The sequence below is a fragment of the Bactrocera dorsalis genome, chromosome 1, assembly GCF_023373825.1.
Source record: "Bactrocera dorsalis isolate Fly_Bdor chromosome 1, ASM2337382v1, whole genome shotgun sequence".
Lineage (NCBI taxonomy): Eukaryota > Metazoa > Arthropoda > Insecta > Diptera > Tephritidae > Bactrocera > Bactrocera dorsalis.
Window position 1 is genome coordinate 92,196,132 of NC_064303.1, and position 26,183 is coordinate 92,222,314.

Here is a 26,183-nt window from a genome sequence, read left to right on the forward strand (position 1 = left end):
ACATGAATAGGAAGCTGAATATGCAAACTTGCAAGTCCTCCAGCTAAGCGACAGAGTACGCAACAACTGCTGTCACATGCGACAAACGCCATAAAAGCAACGTACGTGTACAATTGCAACATTTTCTCTCTCAAGTGCAATGTAAGATGATTATATATTAATATTATCATATGAAATAATAAACCTCATTTTCATGCTGAACTTCGATTGCAGCCGCAGGCTCATTATACACACATTAATATGCATTGAATTCAAAGATAAATTCTGACAAAATATTCAAAAGCATAAGCTCCGAGCTCAAATAACAATAAAAACAAAGGAGTATAATGCAAGCGAGTGTCAAGCATGCCCTAAGGATGTGTCACTGTTGCAATAAGGTGACTGGAAGTTTTCAGACACTGCTGCCGAGGGACACCAAGCAAAGACTTTGCCAAGCAACTACATACACACACAGATACATACATACAAACGGACTTACGAAGATACTGGGCTTGAAGAGCAGGTAAATTTAAGTGCGCATTTCTTTTTGCGAAAATTATCTGCAGTAGAAAAGAGATAAAAATGAAGATGCAGGCGACAAATTGCAATGGTGAATGGCGCCAAGCATATCTGTCCTATGTAAATACTTGTGCAAGTAAAGTTTCAACTATAAATACGAAATAAAGGATGAAATAGCGCTGCTTAGAGAGCGCCGTAAGTATCGTTTATCAATAATAAGGAATGTGCGTTTTTTTATATCGTAAAATTCGTGACTTGTTACAGTGGTGAACAAAATATTTTATAGTTTTTTATAAGTCACGACAAGCGTATGCATCCTAAACGATGACTACTCCTATTGGATTTAGCAAGTGAACTCCATCTGATATCGCAAAGAACCAAACTGGTCTATGCGTGGCTTGCTTATTGGCCTACCACATTAACCTAATCAACCTAACCTAATCTATGACAACCTAACCTAATGAGAGCAGTATTAGTGTCAAACTGCTTCCATCAGCAGTATTTGTGATGCAGTACGAATCACACCATCAATAGCGCCAAAAACTGTGCTATATATGTACTATAACACCGGTGGACATAACCGCTAGAATTATGTGCTGCTAACGTTGCTCTCAGACTCAGAGAATTGCGGTACTTAGATGACTTCGACCCTGGTCCTTCTGAAATCCTCACACATTTTGATATCATTCAAAAATACTTGGATTAACAGGCCGCTCCTATATCTAGCTGTTGTTTCTCTACTCACATATCTTCCGGAGAGGCATAAGAGGGGACGACTCGCTGGAGAAGAGGTGCGATGGTTGTTGGAGTTGTAACCTGTCGTGAATTTTCCATCAGTTTTAGGTCTTCAAAACGGCGGTAGCTGCCATAAAGGCATCAGTAGATCTACTGCTTCGGAACGCAGCTTTTTTCATAGTGGTGATTCTCCCTTCCGATAGTTCTTCTTTATTGGCATAGACAATGCTTATGCGGTTATAGCCGCCACTCTGATAGCTGGACAGTGATATCAGCCTTGAGTTCGCTGACTGTACGCTCAACACTAGTGAAGTGTTGTCTAGACTTCTTATCTCAACCATCAAGTTACTTTAGAATTAGACTGGTTTGCGTAGGTGGCCAAAAACTGCAGTATGTGAATGAGTAGGAGCTCCGTTGGTTTGTAGTTTGCTGTCGGACCGTTCGGCCCAGACAAGCTCAACAAACGTTCTTCAACTATCACCAACTGTGTAGTCGCAAAGTCCTTCCGACCCGAGGTAAATCGGAAGCGATCATCCCTCTCAGTAAGGTTATATTACAATGGTTGTAGGAGTTGTAACCGTTCACTGTCCGATCGAAAGTTATGAAGTAAGATTGAGCATCTTACTACACCAGCTGTCTAGAAGAAGATAGAATCATCTCAAGACTTGCTCCCCGAATGTTCCGCTTTTGTCAATCAAGGCAAAAACAACCCGGATCACAGATTTTAAGACATCCAGATGAATTAGCGACAATGAAAATAAAAACACCTAAGCAGAGTTGTGATTAGTTCAGAGCCGATTTGCCGAAAGCTTATTTACTACTACAAGAGTTTTTCATCTGGCTTCTCAAGAGACTGTACATAAAGTCTAAGTAATCCCTCGCCATGCTGGGCCATCTAGCCAAACCTAATTAATCTCTATGAATTTATAAGATTTTCCATACAGGAACACTAACTTCCTAGAGATTCCTGTACCTAAATCTTATAGTATAAAAGGGCACGGAATTATTTTCTTACTAAATGTTCCAAAGATAATATTTTTAAAGGTTTTTACCAAGCTTAATTGATTTTGCTATGGAAGCCATTCTAAGAGATCGCGGGCAACTTGTGGAAATATTAGGGGAATGAGAAAAGCTCAGTATATCGAGACATTAGCAGTATAGTTTAAAGTCCTTAATATCGAGAGAAACTGGAACTGGAAGGCCTTTCCTTCATAATAGTTTCGTCCACGAAGGAGAGGTCCTAAGCCTGTTTTTAAAGAGAGTCTGTGTACAACAACAGCAGTTCTTACTTTATTGGTCAGACAAAAAAACTACTGTTATCTTTGATTCCTGGATGCACCAAAGTTGTTTGCTGTTTTCCTTCAATATGTGTTGCTCGTATTGGAGCTATCCGTCTAATATTAAATCCTACAAGTATCATTGAGACGCTTGACTTCACGAAACTAGTTATTATCATTACCAAAATATTGTGAGGTCTCATTGTTAAGATCTCTTTCCATAAAATTCTTTACAAATAATATTTTTTCCTAAACGAGTGGCAAACGAGATATCATCAAAGTTTGCAAGAATATGCTTAAAAATTAACGCTCTACAAGACCCTTATAGTAACCCTGCTTCTGTATGGAGTGCTTGAGAGGAAATTCCTTCGCAATATTTTAGGTCCTTTATTTGTTGGCGACGACCTATGTATCGGACAAACGACGATAACTATGAGCTGTACTACGACTATGACATTGTCCAGCGAATAAACATCCGACGGCTTCACTGGTTTGGTCAAGTTGTAAGAATGGATGATGTCGCATCAGCCAAAAAGATTTTCTATAGTAGAGTCGATGGTAAAATATGTCGGAGTGTAACCGATTAGTAGATGTAGGGAGGAAACTGAACTCAAAAAATATTATTCGTCCCAGAAATCCCCAGCGTAAACTATTCTAAATTACGATTCTCACCTTTTATATACAATATGTACCTATTATGGATGGCAGCAGAGCGGCAATACTAGCTCTGAGCTCGCTAACTGTGCCCCAAAAGCCCAGTCAAGAAGTGTCTGTCCTCATTAGAAATAGCATGGAGCTACTTCATTATCAGACTCGTTTAGGTGCCGGGTCATAACGGAATCGTTGAGAACTGCAGAGTCGATGAGCTTCGTAGAGGGGCATTCTTGTCACGCTCATATCCGAATGGGTCCGAGTTGGGCTTCCATTAGTTTCTTGCGTTGTAGCACTAAACCAATGGACCTCGTGCCTAATTAGTATGCAGCTGGTGACCAGCTCCTGCGCGACTGTGAGATTGTTTTGGCCTAGAGTGGAATGCAGGAGATCTACTGAACTACTTCCCTTGAGTGACGTTGCTCTGGCCACAATCGTGGGAGCTCTTACTGGACACGTAAAAGTAGGAATCTTGGCGGACTCTAGTTGTCAAATTTCTATGGATGAGTACTCGTATAAGGTGGAAACATCAAAGCACTTTCTACTCATGGCGCTTTGTTGAATTGTAAGATTTATGGGTACCACAACGGACTGCCGTTCTAAGCGGTCCAAGTGAGATGCGTGTTGAGATCCATGTTGAGATCGAAGACTTATGGACTGTAGTACCTATAAAAGAATACCAGTTACTTAAAGGTATTAAGTTGATCCTGAACTTTTATATAATTCTAGCCCAAATACTCTGTACTAAATTGAGCAAGTAACTTTAAAACTACGAGAACGAGGAAATAGCTTATTTACAGTCACATTAGTGGTGCATTGAAATGTGCTTTATTATGCAATTAGCTAAATTAATTCCATCTTAAATAGGTGTATGCGTGCTACAAATATTTATTTCACTCTTTAATGTTTCCCCTTCCAACTTCAAAAGACGCTGAAAGTCGTTGAAGAGTTGCTTCGACCAAATACCGTCGTTAAGTATAACCGTATAAGCAGCATTCATGTGTGTATTTGTTAAGTCGAGTGACGAAGCACATTTAAGATTTCAAAGTGATTAAGCTACATGCAACCGACACTTGGAAACTGTGCAACAGCCAATTAAATGACTGCAATGTCCAAATACCATCGTCTTGGAGAAGTTAATTAGAAGAAGTCGTAAATGTGTCGAGGATTTTTCTTACAAATACAATTACATACATACACACACATTAAGTACACACCTACATACAAATGTATATATATAAATATATACAGTCATATAATCGAGTCAATGCAGTTGCGCGCTAATTAGCTGCCAAAGCAACAACAAATCGCCTTAAAAATACGCAAAGAAAATTGCTACAATCTCAGATTTTATAAACCCTTCCCGGATGTGTGCTCACTGACATTGGTATATACATATATACAGCGATACCGGTGTTTTTCATCAAGTACAGAACATAATTTGTACACAGGTGGCAACACCACGTGGTTTCATTTGATAAGGTAAAATTAGTAGCAGAGAAAACCTGCTTATGCGAATAAATTGCGTGAAAAAGTACTCAAAGGAATAAAGACAAGTTGAAGTGTATGTAACTTAGAGACTGAGTACTTAAAATAGAGGGTGTTAGTTTTTACGGACATGGTTCTTATAAAGGGTGATCAATTTCAAGGTTCCTCTTTCAAATGATAGCTACGTCTCAGATGGTCTGTCCGTTGTCCTACTACCGTTGAGTCCAATTTTCGATGACTATTTCGAGTATTTCTACTTGTAACTGGCGAAAGAACTCGTGATTTCTTGTTCCAAGGCCTGAATCGAAGCGAGATTGTTCGCATAGACTTCAGACTTTATATATCCCCACAGGAACAAGTCTAACAGAGTGATATAATATGATCTTGGTGGCCAATCGACCGGTCAAAACGTGAAATTGCCTGCTCACTGAAGTGTTCTCTCAAAATATCCATTGATAGATGCGATGTGTGTGAAGTAGCGCCGTCTTGTTGAAACCAAATGAAGTTCAGATCACGAGCTTCAATTTCAGGTATCAAATGTTCGGATATGATGGCGCAATAACGGTCGCCATTGACGGTTCCGTACTCTCCGGTATCATTTTTGAAGAAATATGGACCGATGATTCCACCGGCCCACAAACTACACAAAACCGTTGGCTTTTCTGAATGAAATGGCAGCTCTTGATTCTTTCAGGTTGCTCTTTGTCACAAATGCGGCAATGTTGCTTGTGTACATACCCATTGAGCCAGAAATCGGTCACATCGTTAAACAAAATTTGGCTTGAAAATGTCCCATCTTCTTGGAACTGTTCAAGAGCTCATAGAGCGAAGCGATATCGCTTGGGAAGGTCGAGCGGCTTGAGTTCTTGCACGAGTTGTATCTTGTATGCTTTCAAAGAGCCTACTAACACGGTCAGCTGCAGGACTTGAAGTCATGCTAAAGCTATAGCCCTCCATATAGTAATCAATCAGACGGCGAATCATAAAATGTCGCTCCTGGCAGAAGAGCAGTATTTAAATTAGAGGATAATATCTCCTTAGCAAAAGACGGCCTTAGTAGAAGATACACCACTCGCACTCCTTCGAAGAGACTGCCTTACGAAAAAGGTAAACTTCACACAGATGTTTAAAGTTACCCTCGACAGTAACGCTAATTGAAATGATTCCACGATTGACCTACTATGGAAGGGCAGCACAATAAAGTGGTACACTGACGCCTTAAAAACATCGAAAGGTATATGTGCTGACTTTACAGAACTGCGCACCGAACTTTCTTTGCCCATGGGACATATTTCAAGCAGAGGTATTTGCTATAAATCAATGGATAGAAATAAATCTTAGCAGCTGTCCAACATGTACATGACATCTTTGGCAAACTGTCGATGATTTTGTTTGGAAACTCTAAGCAGCTAATTCTAGATTACACAGCAATCTGTAGATGCAGGTTTAAGGCGCTTGGATCCACAAATCTAGGTTGGAATCACATCACCTCAATAGCGCCTAGCAAGTTCTGGTAATTCCTCAGTGTGCAGGGTTTTTGTGAGTGCATATGATAGACGAGAGAGCACAATAGACCGTAGGTTGCAAACCTCATTCAAATTCTATTCTTAATACTTAATTTTATATTTTTGTAACAAGGAAAATTCGAATTGAAAAAAATGGTAATAGACAACAATCTATTCGATGCAATTAACCTAAAAATGGAAAGCTCGAGAGTGGTGAATGTAAAATCGAACAAACAACAGATAAAAGCAGAAAGAAATTCAAAACATTATATTTCATTTCGTCCACGAACTCTTTGCTATAAAGTTGTACTAGATAACCTTCCTGTTATTTTCAGGTATAAATATTTTGAGAAGATTGCACAGTTAAACCATACCGAATGGAGAATTGAGGAACCACAAATACCTATTAAATTGTAATCTTTATATATATAAATCTTCTGACCGTGTGTTTGCCTTGGAATTGCTCCTAAACGGATGGACCGATTTTGATGAAATTTTGTGTGTACGTTCAAGGAGATTCGGGAATGGTTTATATTTACAATTTGGTCCACTGGAAAATGTTTTTTAAATTATTTTTTCATTTTTAATCAATTTTTAAATTTGGAATGTTTGACCGATAGATGGCGCTACCATCGCAGTATCCAATATTCAAACCTTAAATTGGCGTAAACGTGTATTAAACAAAACGATGCCAAAGTAAAAGGCAACATCTGTGGATCAAGTTTTTATCACATCGAGAATACTTTTTTTTTTAGGATAATTCCAAAAAGTGTCTTTTTTCCATAAACATTTTTTTTTCAATTTTTGTTTGTTTTATTTTTCAATATTTTGATTTGTAAATTATTTGAATAGTTCAATTTCGGTAGCTTGCTTTTTTATTCCGGCTATTCAAAAGAAAAATTATTCAGTGAAAACTTTACGTGCGTTTCACACAAAGAGGTCAATTGCAGATTGAAATTTGTTACGAAGCCACGAAGAGGTCCCCTAATATCGGTCCATCAAAGTATGGCAGCCAAAGGCAAGGCAAGGCAAGAAGTACTCCCAGCATGCGGTGACATACGTGCGGAATTATGGATCGCGGTCAATAAGCAAGCGATCGTCACGATGTTTCATGGAGTTTATCTTGGGTTAGTGTAGGTATATGTGGTACTGTTAGATGCTAAATGTACTCTGTTGAGTGGCAAAAGAGAGGTTTGTCGCACGTACATATTCTTCTTTGGATGGTGGATGGTTGTCACACCAGATCAAATTGATGAACTCATTTCTGCGGAAATTAATGATGCAGAGAAAGATCCAGTATTATATGAAGTGATGAAAACCAACATGGTTCATGGACCTTGCGGACACCACAATTACAATTCGGTTTGTATGCCTGACAATAAATGCGCGAAACATTATCCATGTGCTTTTCTGAAACACAAGCTGGAAATGATGGATATCCACTCTATCGGCGTAAATATCGAAGTTAACATCAAAGTTGACAACACATGGGTCGTACCATATTCGCCACTATTGTCTAATTCACATTCAAAAGTCATGTGAATGTTGCGTATTGTAGTTTGGTGTAATCGATAAAATGCGTTTGTAAATACGTCACCATAGGAAGCAACATGGCGGTTATTGGTTTTAAACGACACGGTCGATACGTGAACTGAAATAAAGTGCTTTGTAGGATATTTAATTTTGCAATTCATGAACGTTTTCCGACAGTTGTGCGTATCGCAGTTAATTTGGAGAATGACCAAAGAGTCTATTTCAACCCAGAGAATACAGTACAGTCAACAGAAACACCACCAGCAACAAAATTAACATTAGCGAGTTTTTTCTCAACTTCCGTCAGTGATCCGTTTGCGAGAACATTGCTCTATTCGAAATACGTTGATATTATACATGGGATGCATCATCGAAGAAATTGTTACGCAGAAAGCAGGGTCATCCAGTAGATGGACATCCAGGTGTGTTCTCAACTAATGCATTAGAATGAACTTACACAATCCACCCGAAAAACGAATGCCACTGAAGTTCACACACATTTCGCAATGATCAGCCTTCAAATCCAGGTTATGGGATACGACCAAAATTACATTGCCAAAGACATTTTACATTGCATACGCTAAGAATTGGAAATGGGTCAATACTGATTGATACTTCCCATGGTCTGATATCAATCCCATATGCCGTTTATCAATTCACGAAAGATGGACTCATCACGAAAGTTTATACGAACATTGGCCAAACTGTCGTAAGTACGATTCCTTGAGTGTACGAGCAATCTTAGCTGCCACAAATACCTATGTTGTTGACTTAAACTGGAAAATTCAAAGTCAAATTCCAGGAGACTTGCAATCATACAAATCGATCGATCGTCTGACAATGAAGACGACACCGTGAATTACCAGTGGAATTTGTAAATTCTTTGGAGAGGCCTGGTATGCCACCGCATTATCGCAATCTGATTGGGATGCACCTATCAAATATAAGGGACAGAATGCTTGATTCTACGGATTTCTTTTGAGTTCTAACGATTTGCCATTTCGGTTCAAAAGTATTCCGTTTCCAGTGAAAATTGAATTTAAAATGACGATCAACAGAATAGTCGCATAGTGGGTGGCATACATTTGGAAATGCTATGTTTTTCACACGGCCAGATATACGTGGCGTGCTCAAGAGTTGGAAAACCATCTTCTCTGTACATTTACGCACCGGAACAGAAACCAAAAAATTTTGTTTATCAAGCTGCGTTGCATTGAAGAAAAATGTAGACAAATAGCAAATAAATGATTATCAATAAAATATGAATTTTTGTCTTTTCATTTCAAAACACATAATTTCGCGCAGGACAACGGCTGCGGGGTCAGCTAGTACTTTATAAAAATAATCTGACACCCTATATATCTATATATATATATATGTATATTTTTAAACTATATGTAAAGACCATAAATACACCCAATTACAATCTGTTATCTTTAAAATAACTGAAATAAATGTGCGTACTTAATTCCTCAATGGCATTAAATACACTCTGTCGTGCAACATTTTCTTTGAGGTATGTCATTCACGGCGAAATGTTAACCGTTCATACATAAGTACTTAGTTGAGGACTGCAGAGGTTGACACTTGCCAACAAATTGTGATGAATCAGCGAATGAACCGAAAACAGAATCAAAAGAGCTATATACGTACACATTAGCCGTTGATATACATATTTTAAGGACTACATCCAAATTTAATGATGTGACACTGTGGATAAAGGTTGTAACATATGCAGGGGAGGTTAATCGAACAAACAACTGGAATAAATCACATAGACTAGTATAATTAAATAGTAAAAGAAGATACCGACTTATAAATCGGCTATGGTGTAATGAAATCTATACTCTATGGTTCAATTTTACTACAAGAAGCGTTCCAAAGTAAACAGGAATCTAGCGCCCTTGGTAGCGCCATCTATATGTCGACTAGTGCGTTGAAATCTGCTATTTTTATCGATTTTCCAGTGAGAATTTCATGGTATTTCATCGATAGGAAGTGAAGTTATTGCGTTTTAAGTGTCAGTATGTTTGTGTTATCGCTGCGAAAATGAGCTTTGAATAAAAAGCCAACATTAAATTTTGTTTTAAAATTGTTAAAACTTTTACCGAAACGTTTCAATTGATAAAACAAGTTTATGACGATGATTGCCTATCCCGTAGCAGAGTGCACGACTGGTTTCAACATTTTCAAAATCGTCGTGAGGACATAAACGACGATCAACATGTGGGCCAATCAAAATCCGTGATCACCGGAAATTCCATCGAAAATGTGCCTAAATTCATCAAAAATCAGCCAAAACCATCATTGAAATACATGGAAATGGAATTGAACAAGTCCAAAACATCGATTTATCGCATCTTGACCGAATACTTGGGCTTACGAAAGGTGTGTTTCGTTTACTTTGGTACGCACCTTGTATATATATAAATGATCAGTATGTTGAGCTGAGTCGATTTAGCCATGTCCGTCTGTCTGTCTGTATATATACGAACTAGTCTCTCAGTTTTTATACTCTCGCAACAAAGTTGCTAAAGAGAGTATTATAGTTTTGTTCACATAACGGTTGTTTGTAAGTCCTAAAACTAAAAGAGTCAGATATAGGGTTATATATACCAAAGTGATCAGGGTGACGAGTAGAGGTGAAATCCGGATGTCTGTCTGTCCGTCTGTCCGTCCGTCCGTGCAAGCTGTAACTTGAGTAAAAATTGAGATATCATGATGAAACTTGGTACACGTATTTCTTGGCTCCATAAGAAGGTTAAGTTCGAAGATGGGTAAAATCGGCCCACTGCCACGCCCACAAAATGGCGGAAACCGAAAACCTATAAAGTGTCATAACTAAGCCATAAATAAAGGTATTAAAGTGAAATTTGGCACAAACCATCGCATTAGGGAGGGGCATATTTGGACGTAATTTTTTTGGAAAAGTGGGCGTGGCCCCGCCCCCCACCAAGCTTTTTGCACATATCTCGGGAACTACTATAGCCATGTCAACCAAACTTTATAGAGTCGTTTCTTTCAGGCACTTCCCTATACAGTTCAAAAATGGAAGAAATCGGATAATAACCACGCCCACCTCCCATACAAAGGTTATGTTGAAAATCATTAAAAGTGCGTTAACCGACTAACAAAAAACGTCAGAAACACTAAATTTTACGGAAGAAATGACAGAAGAAAGCTGCACCCAGGCTTCTTTTTAAAATTGAAAATGGGCGTGGCGTCGCCCACTTATGGACCAAAAACCATATCTCGGGAACTACTCCACCGATTTCAATGAAATTCGGTAAATAATATTTTCTTAGCACCCTGATGACATGTACGAAATATGGCCGAAATCGGTTCAAAACCACCCCTTCTTCCAATATAACGCTATTTTGAATTCCATCTGATGCCTTCTCTGTATAATATATACATTGGGAACCAATTATGATAGCGGAATAAAACTTAACACAAATACAGAATTTGAGCTGAGGTATCCCTTGTGGAAAAATTTATAACTTTTCAAGGTCCCTGATATCGAACACGAAGAACTCAGTGCCTAACCTAACCTAATCTAATTTTTCCCCGAAAATATCGGTAAATCTCTCAGAATTTAATTCTAATTAATTTTACAGCAAATAAAAAAAATGTAAATGGCGGATAATGAAATCTCGATTATCACTTTATCATGCGAGAGTATAAAATGTTCGGTGACACCCGAACTTAGCCCTTCCTTACTTGTTAAGATATCGTTTTGAAATTTTGCAAACGTCATTTTCCTCTCAAGAAGCTGCTAATTCGTCGGAATTGCCAATATCTTATCACTATAATGTATAGCTGCCATACAAACTGAATGATCGGAATCAAAGTCTTGTACGAAAAACTTTGGCATTTGACGTGGTATCTTCACTAAATTCGATATGGATGACCGCTTAAGGTAATAATATAATCTCCGAAAAAATTGTTCAGATCAGATTACTATAGCATATAGCTGCCATACAAACTGAATAGATAGTTACTAAAAGAAATGCACCTGTGATGGCTTCGGTGCAGCCGAAGTTAACGTTTTTTCTTGTTTTATTTCAGTTTTAGTCAGATTCTATAATATCAATTATCAAGCTAGACATGACTGTTATAAAACCAGGCTATTCATGTTGTCTTATAAACTGCTTCCATCCTTAATTCCGAACCTGACGCCTGGTGACTACTACTTTTCCTAGAAAATATATTTTCTAGTGAAAAATTTTCCTCAAGAGAAACTTCAGAAAATCAACCGTCCTAGTTTCCTAGTTGTCAATAAATACGTAAGTTTCTATGAATATTGCTTTATGGAAATACATAATTTACGATGACACAAGTAATATAAAGTGCACGCAAGTAGGCATGAGAGAGACACCAGAACACTTCCTCTGCTTCTGTTTGGCCTTATTTAGGACTCGGATTATATATATCGTCACCTGAAATGCAAAATAACGTATCATCAAAAAATTCGAAATTGAGTGTCTTATTGATTACGCTTCACTACTTCAAATTGTATACATAATATTAAATATGTTCAACATTTTCTGGTTCTGCAGTCATATATAAACCAGTTTTAACCAATATTAATATTTTGTTTCACTCATGTTCCATTTTATTCCGTGTTTCATTCATGCCACTGTAAATTTCTGAAAATGTTGTTACGTTAATTTGCATTTCAGGTGACGATATATATATATATATTAGGGTATTTTTTTTTTTACTTTTGTATTGAACTATTAATTTTTTCAGTCCCGTCATGAAATACTCAGTACATTGGAAATACTCTAAAAAAAATTCCCTGAAAATTTTAGTCCTTAATGTTAACATTAAGAACTGGACCACGGCCTGTAAAAATATTCCGTAGAAAATACACTACAATCGTGAGTTTTTATCTTTAAATTCCTACAGATCAGAGGTATTTTATGGCATCGCTTTGACTTTAAACGCATATTTCTCAGAATTGTTCACTCTACAAAAGTGTCCAGTGCAACAAAGTCGTAACTCACACCGGTGAGGTAGTACGGGGCTCTAAACCCGATTTTTCCCAGAATTTCGCATTTTTTTGTATATATCTCGTAAATGACAGGAGCTATAGAAAAAATGTACATGACAAATTTGTAGGAAATTTTATTTGCTATAAAAAAGGTTCGAGGTCAAAATCGCTATCATTAATACTTCTCGAGATATTCGGCCTTTTAAGTAAGGCTTTATAGAATTTTTATAGATGGAATGTATTAAAAAATCTATGAAAATTGCGACCTTCACTTATTTGCTTTTCTTTTCCTCTTATTTTTTCTTTCTTCTTATCATTACCGTTATTAAAACAAAGTGGAGCAGTAATTAAACAGCTTTCTTGGTTATTTCCATGTTTTGCTTCCTATTGCGTACCAAGCACACCTGTAACTTAAAGCATACCACGAAAAACAAATAACAGTAAAGCCTTATATGGACCATAGCTGCCTGTAATATGAAATGCAATAGCTTTTGCCGAAGATGATTCTTACTTTTCACAATGCTATCAACAACAGCATGCGACGAGCGCACTCAAAGGCTCATCGAAGATTCCACTCAAGTACCAGCCCAGTAGTGCATTGCAGAACAACCGATATTGTTGGCAATTTGCATGTGTATGTGCGAGTGTGAGTGTGTGAACAATCTGCAGAAGCTTCATTAGCATGAATGCAAATACACTTGAGGACATTTCCATCGTCTAATGCTCATCATTGTCATCTTCATTTTCACGATTATCCTTATCAAGTTGACCATCATCGATGGCACTAACCGGCACACACATACACACGAACTCACATATACACTTGCAGGTACTTGAAACTAACAGTAACAGCAACAACAACAGCAGCTGTAGGCAACAAAGTGCAATAACAGTGACCGGTATTCTCTAGTGGTGCTTGTTGCCGATCTGAGGCTCCAGAATTGACCGACCTTATAGGCATAACTGTAATATTACACATTTGTGTGCCTGTGTGTATGTCGTTGTGTGATGTAAGTGCTTTGCATGGTTGTTTAATAAAAGTGAGAATTGTCATTTGCAACGCTTTATTTGCACCTGCTGAAACAATAGTGAATGCGCCTCGATTAGAGCGGCCCTCAACTTAGTAATGAGAGTCTCTCTGCCCAGGCCAACATCCACAGTGCTGCCGTCACAACGCTCAGTCGCCTTGAGTGCGCTCAAAGTGCTTAATTGGTAGCCTTGAAAGCCTAATATCTATGCTACAAGCAGTTGGGAAGAGTTCTTGACGTCCATAATGAAGAATTTGACCATTAGGTATTGCCTAGAGATAACAACCACGGAGGCGATCCGAAAAGTTCTTAGAATTCAACCGTGGTTATCGTAGAACATCGCTTTATATCATCTGTTGGTCTCGAATCTTAATGCAATTCGATTTCGAATCAATCCAATTATTCGGACTTTTAAAGACCAGTGACCATTTTATACTTCATAAATGGAGTCGAAGTCGATCACACCTTACCAATACTAAAAAAAAGTCGGTCACCACCTCTTTGGTCGGTTGGAAGATCCCAGTTTCGACATCAGAAGAAACGCTACAGAAACTTCTTCGGATTACGTTTTAATCGCACGAATCCCCGTTGTGGAGTTTCACTAATAGTAAATTTCATTTGAGACAATAAAGTCAACTGGTGGTGGTTCAAAATTTCGAACTAGGCATGAAATAGTTTCTCAACTTGACTCCTCGAAGTCGGTCAAACCTTGCTAATGTCAAAAAACTTTACACATCGAAGTTTCGAGTTATTGGAAGAACCCGGTTTCGGCAGTTTTTTAATTTCTGGTTTGTGGTGAAGAATCTATGATTCGTCAACGGTCACGAAACGTCACAGAAACTTCTTCGCATTGCGTTTTAAAAGCGCAAATCACCGTCGTGGAGTTTCACGGTCACAATAATTGTCCGAGTAGTACGATGTCTAGTACGAAATGTACAAGTATTACTAATAATAGTAAATTTCCCCTGAAACAATAGAGCTAACGCGTAATGGTTCAAAATACCGAACTATCTCGTATTAACACGCGAAATACTTCCTCGCCACCTTTTCGATCGATTGGAAGGTGCTGGTTTCCAAAATTTTTTGATCTCTGGTGTGTACTAAAGAATCCATGATTCGTCAACGGTCACGAAACGTCACTGAAACTTCTTCGATTTGCGTTTTAAAAGCGCAAATCACCGTCGTGGAGTTTCACGGTCACTATTATTGTCCGAGTAGAACGATGTCTAGTACGAAATATACTACCAAAACAAAATGAGTTAATAGCGCCATCGGACGGCGGTTTTAAGTATCCAACTGATCTCGTATTAACACACGAAACACTTTCTCAACTTTATTCCTCGACTTACCTTCACTGCAAAATGTCTTCTTCGCTGTTCACAGTATACGAGACGGTGTGTGGTTGTCGGTAACTTTCTCCGTGGGACAGTTAGTTAACCCGTACACGGTGTTAGGCGTGGCTGTATGGTGGTCTCCAACTTGCAGTTTTACAATTTTTTTGTAATATACAATTGCATATACTTTCCAATATTTTGATTTTTTTTTTTGTTTTTAAAAGATATAATGGTACTTGAAATTTAACTTCAAAAATCGCACATTTAAGCTGAGCACAGTCAAGGAATTTCGGCAATAAATGGCATATAATTGTCCAAATCGTACACTTCACAACACTTAAAAAAATTTGGCTTTATTTGCAAAATGTGCTTAATAACTAAGAATATTTTTTTTTATTAACTATACGTCTTTGACATGTTTAATAAAAAAATGAAAATTTGTTTTCGTAGAAAAAACTTCACAAAAACACATTTGCTTCAATGAGAATTTGATCGAAAATACATTTTCGGGAAGTGTTAATGTTCGCAGAGGATTTAGTGTGAACGAAAAGAAAGCTATAACTTTTAGTACCATCCTCATTTCTGAACTTTACAGACTAGTTATGGCCTGACCACTTCGGAATCGTCGGAAAATATCAAGCCGATGAGCTTGCAAGGAAAAGCCTCCTTACCCAAACTCCATCAGGATGAGAACTAGTATGTATTCGTGCATTAAGGGCTTCAAACGAGTTCAACAAGTACTTGTGAGATTGCGAAAGCCTTCTGGCCTAGAGTGGTATGAAAAAGGTCCATTGAACTACCAGTTCATATGGCAGCCACGATAAGTCCTAACTGGATATTGTCCCATTGACACTACGTGCTGAGACTGAATATTTTGGAAGATGCACCTTGTCAAAGTGACAATGAGGAAGATGAGATGGGAATATCTAAACACTTTCTCCACTACTATCCAGATTTCGCCAGACTGCTTGTAAGGTTGAAGCATCCCGACTGAACTCTTTGGATATTTGGAAATTCCTTTTAAAGTGCAACAAATGGCACATTTTCAATTGTAGGATGTAGGCTGCCCTTAGCTATCTATTCTTTCCAAAACTTTAATCTCCGAACGTTCAAGGGCATCTTAAATACGCAGCTTCAGAGAATCAATCAAGGCATCATCCAGCCAACTGAAGCTTGCTAAAATATTTGAGGTACGTTTAGCTCGTTCTTCTTAAAAATCTCCCATTAGTCACCTTCCAGCTGATAGTATAAAAACTTTGAGTTGGAGCTAATCCTAGATAAAAACATTTCTTATTAAGAAAAAATTTTGAGAGTCGTATCTATTAAATAGCACCTATGCCTTTTTAAGTTAAGAGTCTCCACCACATATTTGGAATTAAAGTATCCGTCGACCACCGAAACTGGTACCCTCAGAAGCTAGCTGCATAGATGGCTCTAGGTACGGATACTCCGACATTCTTTTGGACCTTAACCCCAGCTCTGGTTATTTAGATTGCTGCATGGCTGAACTAGCTCATAGCGGTTTTCTCTCTGCCTCCTACCAATAGTTTTACAACAATGAAACTTTGGAATGGCTCATGTAACTTGCTAATGGATGGTTAGAAACTAAACAGAGGAATATACTATCAGGCACTCTATAACAACAATATTTTCAGATACTCCAGATCATTATGGAATTTTTTTATTTAGACGTTGCAAACCTCTTAGTTAGAGTTATGGTTCGTTTCACATACTGCTTCCCAGTACAATATCCTTTAATTGGATAAACGTTATACTGGTGTGGTATGGTATGGTATTTGACAGCGAGGCCTCTAAATCATTCACTAGATAATCAAAAATAGTTATGGATTGCTTGACTCGGTGCAAAACTAAAGTAGGTCATAAAGTAACGGAATTTCTGAAAGTTATTAAATTGACTATCAAGTTGAAACTTGACGAGCATTCTCGTTTAAATATTACTAAAATGTGATTGGTACCCCATTGAAAAGGAAACAGCAGCCTCGGATAAGGACCAACCTTTTAATAACGACCACCGCAAATGCATTAAGGATTACGATATAAGGGCATGCGGTCTAGGATTCAAAATGGGAGATCACCGAATCCTGGCATCCGACTATTGGAATTTAAGTATGCTCTGCCCAATCCAGAAAAAGGGAGACTGTGAGAGATTAAATCCCACCGTTAACAAACTAACTACTTTCCAACAGATCGAAGTAGCACCTGAGACTGAGTTGACAATAACGATGACGATGACAACAACTGAAGAGTCGACGTTACGAGTTTTCGGGAAAAAGGTTCTCCGGAAGATTTGTGGTCCTTTGCCCATTGGCCACGGCGAATACCGCATTCGATGGAACTAAGAGATGTACGAGTACATTGACATAGTTCAGCGAATTAAAAGACAGCGGTTAGGCTGGCTAGGTCATGTCGTCCAAATGAACGAAAAACATCCAGCTCTGAAAGTTTTTGATGCAGTATCCGCCGGAGGAGCAGAGGAAGAAGAAAACCTCCACTTCGTTGGAAAGACCAGGTAGAGAAGGATCCGGCTGCATTTGGAATCTCCAATTGAAGAACGACTGGCTTGCTATTGCAAACTCGACTATAACCACTAATAAAAAAAGAAGATGAAGAAAGTATTGGGCATATTCTTCAAATCAAATAAATATTTGGTTTTAATTTGCTTAGATTCTCACTAATTTAATTAGCCTATACTTATTTTCACTCACATAGTGCCCTCTATTCGTTAAATGAACTCCTGGCAACGTGCCAATTGCAATTTGAATTTTTACCTGAAACAATTGTCTTCACCCTGCCAGAGTCGATTGCCGATTTTCTTACTTTTTATTCTGTATTTTGTTTTCTAAATTTGCTTGCATGTCTTCCTTAAACTATTCCCGTCTCCATTCATTTCTCATCAGCAGAGCACATTTCCTTCAAATGGCATTTTCGATGTGTGACATTCTTGTCTTTGCCGCCAGCAGTTGACTCGATTTCGGTAGTAATGATAGTGGTCTGCTCATTGATTGCTTACACTTTACAAGACAAATGCGAGAGTTTTAGAAATATTGGCTCTAAAGCGGAGATATTTTGTAATCATTACGATAATATTATTTGTGGCAGAGTAAAGTGGAGAATTCGATAGTTTTTACTACGCGCAACACTCTAAACATTTGTACGATTGGCTCGAAAATGGATGATGGTGTTGGTGCGGGAATTTAGTGTCCACAGTTAGACATAAGGCAGCCTTTTAAGATGCCGGACCACTGCAGTATATTTCAAGCTGAGGTCTTTGCTATTGCGAAAGCCGCAGAACTGGCCTTTAATGCACCTGTAAGCAATTCCAGGGTCATCATATACGTAGACAGACAAGCAGAAATATAGACTGTAACCTCGTATCGCATATCGCTCAGAAGCGTCTTGGGAAGCAGGGCAATAGTAGAAAGTGTGACCAGAAGCAAGCAACTTCATTTCTACTGGCTTGTCCTGAGAGCCATGTCACAAAGGCTTAAAGAGATAGAATAATCAACGAGATTGCCAAGAACGGTGTACGGCTAACATCCGAAAACCTAATCAAAATTGGGAAACCCATGCATTGTCTGTACGACAATTTCAACAGAAGCACGAGTAAAGAAAATTTAAGCCCGATGGAATGACCTACCTGAGTGTAAAACTGCCAAATTCAGGTGCAAAACGGTAGATTGGAAGGGCGCATTGGCACTCTATAGAAGAGACTATAGGATCATGATCGGATTACTAACTTGTTACTGTCTGAAGGTGACTCACGCCCACAAAATGGGGCTAACAGAACAAGAAGACTGCAGGAAATGTCTAGAGCAAGACAACAGGGAAACAAGGGAGCATCTCTGCATTTGTCTCGCATTGGAAAGACTACGCTGTAAGCATCTGAGGTCTCCACGTATGATACACTAGAAAGATATCGATAGTGAGACCGCAGAGTCTGTTAAAATTTGCGACAACGCAAGCATCCTAAAGGCACTCAAATTAACCTAACCTAACCTATATATTCACGTACTCGTAGTCGCGCCACATGTGTACCTATGTGTCCGGTCAGAAGACTTACAATTGTGCCGAGATTGACTTTCCAAGTAGTTCGGAGAACTTCTTACGGTTTCTTTGGGGTAGAAGAGTATCGCAGTCGCAAAAGTTCTGGGTGTTGACCATCAACTGCCAAGAAGTTTATTTTTGACATCGTCCAGTTGTGTTAGGTGATGCACGAAGATTACTCCTTCCTTATAGTAAAAAAAAGCTTTTTTTATGTTGTATCCCATGATCTTGAATTTTAACCGAGCCCGCTCGCCTGACATTAACATCGAAGGTTGCGGTCTTGAATAACGTTTTTAAAAAATATTAAATTTCCAGTTGGTTTTAGCTTATGTCATCGAAAGAAACGGCTTTCAGACCACACACCTGCATCGGAGAAGACGGAAGATCTAAAATCCCATGATCTTGAATTTTAGCCCAGCTCACGCACCTGACCTGAAGGTTCCTACCTTGCTTAAATGAATGAACCGTTAATCCGGCAACATATTTATGCATCGTAACGGATGAGTGAAATTAAGAATAGTCCTACACGTGCAGATTTATGAGATACAAGAAAAACACAATCCCACTTTACAGAGCTTTCTTGCCAAGTTCTTACACTTAACGAAACCCTACCGGCTTTCGCTTAAATAATATAAAAACACTTAGAGTGACTTGTAGAACTTCTATCTCTATCTCTCAATCTCTATCTATATTATTTCGTATCCTAAGCCATTGTTATCAACTCTTTCATTACATGCTGACATTTATGAGCTCGCGATTTGTTTATTAACTTAATGAAATTAGCCAAGCAAAACTATTCGTGAGACAACAGCGAGTGCACACACAAAAACAAAAGTCATTGAAGTTTTCATATTATTTATAAGCCGAGTCGGCGGATGTTGATGTATAGCGTTAATCCTGATTACCGACACTAACCACCCCACCGCACCCTCATCGTGCCACATCATCCTGTCCATTATCGCTGCTACAGCTTAGTCATTGTTGAGCGTCATTTTCTGCGTCTCTTCTTCTTCTGTTCCTACAAATTTTTTGCTTTTTGCGCATTCATCAGCGAAAAGCACCGGCGTTGGCTTTGCATTAGTGGAAATGCGCTAAGTTCTACTATTTGCTTTGCATCCATTCTTGTGCTGCCAACAATGACAATGTTGTTGTTAGTAATTATATGCTGCGTGAATGCTCTCATTGTAATCTTTAGTCATTCTACTAGTTGGTTGTTTGTATAATTCATTTGTCGACTTGAGTTTTGTTTTCTTGATGGGTTTTTCTCAGTTCTAAGTTCCCGTACTTCCCGCCACAAAATGTAGTTTTACTTAATTCCATTCACAAGAAAGTTTGACAGCTTCACATGCACTAAATGTGAGGTTATGTGGCTATAAATATACCTATGATAACATCGTTTGGGTTTTTTATGTGATTTTCTTAGCAAGTTTGATTGGAGAAACTTTTTTAAGCAGAGGACAACGTTTAAAAAGATTTTAATGGAGTGTTTAAGCTTGCGCTCCTGGTACTAAGAACAATGAAAAGAAACTACCAAAGCTATAAGACTCTGAGAAATTAAAAAGTTTTCAAAGTAAACAAGAACTTGATTTTGATCGTTTCGTTTATATGGCAACTATATGCTATTGTGATCCGTTTATCGGCGGTTTCCACAAATGAGCACTTACGAAATCGCATGCCATTGAATTTACGCAGAAGACCTAACCTAACTCAAAATCTCTATAATAATTACATTTCTAATCATCTAGAAATAGTTCGATGCTCACATTGTTTCCACAAAAGAATGAGATATTATGAAAACAAATATATCTTCTATATAAATATAAATCATAGATTTTAGAGCTCTGGATGCTTTCAATTCTCCATTTAAATATTAGTAAATGTAGTAACTTGGTCGAAGGATTTTTTTTCGATTGCAACTATTTGAAAAAATGTCGCGAAATTTTCATTAAAATGTTCATTTTTTGTAAAAGTGTCTGCCAAAAATCAAATTTTCAGTTTTATTTTTTCCTTCGGCCAAGTTTTAAGTTAAGATTTTAACTAAAACGCGTATTTTTTCCACTTTAGATATACTCGTAGAGTTATCCTACCATTGCGGGCGCATCTTTTTTTCCGAGGGGTCAACGGAAATGGCGCCGCAATGGCCGAGTTTAATATATTTTTTTCCAAAAATTTCAGAATTTCTTTGCTAATAGTGTATGTTTGTAACAATAAAAAAATCTAATAAAATATTAAGTTTTTTATATGAGAAAAAAATTTATGGAAAAAGCTGTTTTATACCCGAGGGAACTCATGTAACCCTTATATTAACTTTACAATGACCTTTTTATTGTCGTTTATAGTTAAAGTCCACTCACAAAAATTCATTTAGAGAATCGTTTTTAAAAAAGGACAAACAACCATGTTTAATCGAGGTTACAGTTTCTTTATGAAATTTACATTGTATTTAATCTTTTGAGTCTAACGCTCTTCCTAAGCGTCAAGAAGAAGCCTTTTTGATGAAATTACTAAATAAATAAAAATCGGGAATAAAATTCTGGATACTCCCAATACTCCTTTTTAAGAAAAAATGTGATATTAATGTTGATCTGAAAAACACTAAAGCAACACTAATCAAATGATTGTACTTACCAGCTTTCCAAATAAGTAAACAAATTGAAGAAATAACTTGGAGCTATGATATAAAAAAAGTCTTAAAAATGTAAATAATAAGAGCGAAAAAGTTCAATCTTTTTTTGGTATTTCCAGTAATTGGGGGAAAATGTGGAAAAAACTGAATTCTATTTATATCTAATATCCCAAGAAGGTTATTAAAAAATGAGTATCTGGTATGGAATAGACCTAATCATTTTCGTAGTTTCTAAATTTTGTCGGTTCACAGGACTTCACATAAAATATTTATCAAGTGTAGAGAGAAAGACTTAAACTATTATATTTAATAGATAAGTATATAGTATTTTTAGAAGTAGTGGTTGAACACCAGCCAATATTGAAGTCCTGCATTAACTGCGCTGTTTTTTGGTACCTACTGGCTGGAGTAACGCATCGTTTTAGTTTCATGGAAATATGTAACTAAGCTTCTGGGAGGCATAAAGTACTACATAAATGACCAGAAATAATAACGAATTTCCTTTACGGAATAACAAAATGTGTAGGTTGACATGCTCATTTGGTATTATTTAGACATGTAACTCACGTGTTGACTAATAGTTATGATAAGGAAACATATATGGTGGTTTGGTACATATATATTACTCGATTTTAACTATTATCGAAGAAAAATGCTATACACCATATGTCTTGTCTGCCTCTCTTGATACTAAAGTTATCTATAAGTTGTTAATTAGGCATAAAACGCGTAAATTAGGCTTAACAATGTTTAGATTTCAAGGTATTATTGAAAGTTTATGGCTTTCTATTTCTTGCGTTAGACAGTCTTAACACCTTGATTAAATTTATATATTGTTTAAGTACGAGGTGTGTTCAAAAAATATCGCAAATTTTGTGTTTTTTCAAAATTTTTTTATTTATTCATGAATATCTATTTTGTCCCCTTCAAAGTAATCCCCTTGAGATATTATACACTTGTGCCAACGGTTTTTCCAATCTTCGAAGCACTTCAAAAAATCATTTTTTTTTTTATCTTCTTCAGCTCCTCCTTCGATGCCGTCTTTATCTCGTCAAGAGAAGCGTAACGTCGTCCTTTCATGGGCCTCTTCAGTTTAGGGAACAAGAAAAAGTCACAGGGGGCCAGATCTGGGGAATACGGTGGCTGTCGCGGACAAGCAACGATGTGTGAGCAGGGGCGTTATCGTGGTGCAAAAGCCAATTTTTGTTCTTCCACAAATCCGAGCGTTTCTGGCGGATTGCTTCGCGCAAATTGCGCATAACTTGCAGGTAATATTCCTTATTGACCGTTCTTCCCTGTGGCAAGAACTCATGATGCACCACGCCCCTGCAATCGAAGAAAATTGTCAGTTACGATTCGCGATACTTTTTGAACACACCTCGTAGACAACCAGTTAATGTCAAGATGTCCATAAATGGCATCTGTAATATAACTCTAGTAGCCTATAAGACATAACCGTATAATACAAAATAATTATAATAGAATTTAATAATAGAGCTCCCTTTACGTCCATCTTTTTGCGTACTCACTGTCAAACAGATGGTGATCAATTCATCTCCTCACCTTCATCAGATTCGGAACATTTAATACTTATTACCGGTTGTTCTTTAGAGGTATGGTTTTCAATGAGGCAATACATTTTTCGGAATCGGTCCTTTACCAGCTGTTACTAGATTTTTACTCTATTTCCTTATAATAAAAATAAATTCTTGGCCATAACATTAAATTATATGACTTTTAATATTTCTAATGAAAACCATATGTCCGAAAAAACACCCTTTACATCTTCGTAGGTCTACAATATATAATATAACAGCTCAATTGAAAAGTTTCCGTCCTAACACAAAGATGGTGCTACTAGAATTAAGATTTTTAGTTAAACTTAAACTTCACAAGGCGCTTGAATAAATTTAACTGCTGTCGGATCATTTATTTGTGAATTACATTAGTTTGAGTAGTATATCAAGTTTTGTTTTTGTAAAAAAAGGGTAAAAAGCAGTTTCGCGTCAGATAAAATATTGCATTTTGAGGGGAAAAATACAGTTGAAACAGAAATTTGCTTTGGTGACGAGTTTCCGGACACTCCGTCTGGAAAAATCAACCATCAAGGATTGGTAGTTGGATTAGACGTGGTGAAATGCGTACCGAAGACGGTGAACGTAGTGGACGTCCAGTAAAAATTGCTACTGACAAAAATATCAAAAAAGTCCAAAAAATAATGACCGTATATAACTCTCTGCTCTGTGAACAATGGGTATCCGCGCGAGCTCACGTTAGACGAACAACAAGGACGAGTTGAGGATTCGGAGCAGTGTTTGGAAGTGTTCAAGCGTATTAAACTCAAAATTTTGCATCGAAACATTGTTTAGGAGATATGTACATTAAACTTATTATAGAGCGGGCCCACTTTTTCAAAATTTTTTGCGCACTGATGCACCTTGCTACTGCAATCCCCAGTGCAAAATTACAGTTCTATGTCTTACTTAGTTATGGCACTTTATAGGTTTTCGATTAATGGCATTTTGTGGTCCGATTACGTCCAAGGAGCATATACCAAGTTTATTGCGATTCTTACTCAAGTTACAGCTTGCATGGACGAACAGACATACAGACAATCACTCGGATTTCAACTTGTCTCATCATCCCGATCACTTATATATATATATTATAGGAGGGTATAAAAATGATCGAAAAGTTGGAGGGTCTCTATAATCAGTGTACCTTGAAGGGAATTACGTGGAATAAAAAAAAAACTTTGGCAAAAAATATGTTGTACTGGGTTAGGACGGGTACTTTTCAACTGACCTGTTGTTACCTTACAAACAATCCTTATGTTGCCGAGTATTACCTCTCAGCAATTGCGAAAGTAGAAAATCTATGAATTTTTTGATTAAATTAAAAAAAATTTGTGCAAGCCATTTATTTCATTCACATATTATTGTCAACTTTTTATTGCACAATGTTCAGAATTCAATATATTTTCATGTGCCTATAAAACATATGTTTTACAGTTTAACTAATGTTATTATATGAATACAGACTACACTGCGGAAAATTATTGTGTAAACTTGAGTTAGCTTTATCGCAGTTGCTATACTCACACTCAACAAATATTAGTTATTTGAAAGAAATTGATTAAATTATTTAGTCACGTGCAACACTGCTGATTTAAGAAATATATTTCAAAATATATTTTACATACATACAAGCAACATTCAACAAATAGCAAATAAACAACAAAAATTTTCCATATAAATATGTGCTATATATACATACATATGTATGTATGCATGTATGTGTAGCAGAAAGAATTTAAAACCCACAAAAAACAACAAAGAAAGTACATATAGTTAAACCACACATAAATAACGTTAAATAACGTGTATTAGTGAAGGGTTGCATTGGCGCTCAAATTTGCACTGCGCAGCATGGCGAAATACACGTTGAGCTCAGACCATTTTGATTAGTGCGAGGCGGAATTGTAATGAAATAATAAACTGGAACACTTGAAAATCGGCAAGACAAACATTTGGAACGAACTTTAGAACTAGATACTCACATATGATACAAAACTAGACAAGTTTACTAGTAAGAAATATATATAATGTACGTATATAAGCGATTTTTGATTTTTTCAGAACGCTTTTTGATTTTTTTTTTGTTTTTCGAGGAACACCAAGCACAGTTAAGCCCACAATAAAGCGCTATCAAAGGATCCAAAAGGTTTATAATTGTTTTTTCTGGATTTTCAGCACAAATTCACGCAGCTTTTAAAGCGATTAAACACGACTGTAAAACGCTGAAGACAATACGTTACGATAAGTGACGTAACAATAACTAAACGTAACGAACGAATGCAATACGTTATTGTATATATGTATATATAAGTATATAGATGTATATAGCATATAAGACGGCAGCGTTTTACTTTTGACAAAACTATAAAAAAACGATTTCAATATTTTTTCTCAAAACGAAGACAATAACACTTTTCGAATTGGACAATTTCACAGCAGAAACAACGTTATGTATTACGTGATGCAGCACAAAACTAAGCGAACAAGTGGGATTATCGGTTGACGACGCACTAAACTGTAACCAAAACAGCAATGAAGAAAGTGTTTTCTATTTTTTTCGATTTTTGTTTTTTGAAAGTACGTATATATGTATGCCGATGAGTTCGAATGCACAAGCAGAATCGAGAATCGCTTAGTTGAATAAAACAATATGTAAATGAGAACGTTATCAAGACAACGGACGCTGACAAACTGAACTGATCGAAGAGGATCGATTGGGTGGGATGCGTTCTACAATAAAACAAAAAAAAACCTAAAAACACAACAACAAAAGCATTAAATGTCACACAGTCGAAATACATACATAGACAGCGCTAAGAATTGAGAGGCGGTGCTGCTGCGGCAGTGTGGCCACCATCACATGGCTGGCA

General features: G+C 37.3%; 1 protein-coding gene across 4 annotated transcripts in view; it reads right to left on the bottom strand.

Moving 5' to 3' along the window:
- Positions 1-25,921, bottom strand: part of LOC105223795 (CUGBP Elav-like family member 2) — a 329,720-nt gene extending 303,799 nt beyond the window's left edge. For 2 of the 4 annotated variants that reach the window (XR_007421401.1, XM_049446813.1), the window contains exon 1: positions 25,296-25,921. The gene's annotated coding sequence lies outside the window, so the exon portion shown is untranslated. Of the gene's footprint in view, positions 1-15,060; positions 15,209-25,295 lie in introns of those variants that run through there. The other 2 variants (XM_049446816.1, XM_049446814.1) reach the window with 2 other exon arrangements.
- Positions 25,922-26,183: the final 262 nt, after the last annotated feature.